Genomic DNA, 1,016 nt, shown 5'->3' with positions numbered 1-1,016 from the left:
TTTTTTCAATATTTTTTTCAATATATATGAATTACCCCTACAAAATACCCGTTTTCTATGCAGTCAGCCGACAGAAACGTTTGTTTACATTTCGAAGTAATAAGCGACCATCTGTCATCGTAGGCTCTCTCTCTCTACCAAGATAGTTAATCCAATAATAACTTGTTTCTCAGTACCCTATGACATATAGCAATGAGGTAGTAATGATGCTATAGATAATAATGATGCTAAAGATACTATACGAAAGATGGCAAAGCTTCTTTTAAGACGAAATGAAACAAATATAAGCGTACGGTTGCCAGATACCGCCATAATAGCGGCAGTAGCAACCAATGACGTCATCAATATTTGTGACGTCATATCTTACCTGTATTTTATTTTTGTATTTTTTGAACTATGAAATAAAGACTAGTCCATAATCCTATGATACTTTCCTTGTAGTGCGACCGTCATTGTTAGTATTGCCATGTAATTATACAAAATGGCATGATTTCAGTATCGATTTTACATTCAGATTCAATTGGTTTAGAAAATAGAGTCCGGATTTTCTTACCGAGCAGAAAATTGGCTATTAAAACAATCATTTTAATAGTTACAGTTATTAACAATCCTATTAATAAGATAAAGGGGGGAAAACAAGCTTAATCTTATTTATAATGAGTCATTTGGTTATTGGATTATGTGTATGTTAATGTAATGTTTGGTGCATATTTATTTCATTTACATATTTGATTGCAGAAAACAATCTGCAACAAAAAAACAATCAATCTGCAACTAACGAGACCTTAGAAGTCAATATTTTTAAGACTTGAAGATCTTTTATTTAGTAAGTTAATGAATACTGTCTTGGTTCCTTTGAAAGAAAACGCGTAAGTAACCAGATAGCTACACTTGATGTTAGTTACTTTTAAAGCATTATGATAGGTGGGGCGGCCATTAAATATGATTATGGAAATTATGGGGTGGGGAAAACATGTATACTCTTTTATTACGAGAAATAGAACTTGAGACATTAG

The sequence above is a fragment of the Penaeus monodon genome, chromosome 21 (genome assembly GCF_015228065.2).
Source record: "Penaeus monodon isolate SGIC_2016 chromosome 21, NSTDA_Pmon_1, whole genome shotgun sequence".
Classification (NCBI taxonomy): domain Eukaryota; kingdom Metazoa; phylum Arthropoda; class Malacostraca; order Decapoda; family Penaeidae; genus Penaeus; species Penaeus monodon.
The sequence above is the reverse complement of the archived record's forward strand: the minus strand, read 5'-3'. Positions refer to the sequence as shown.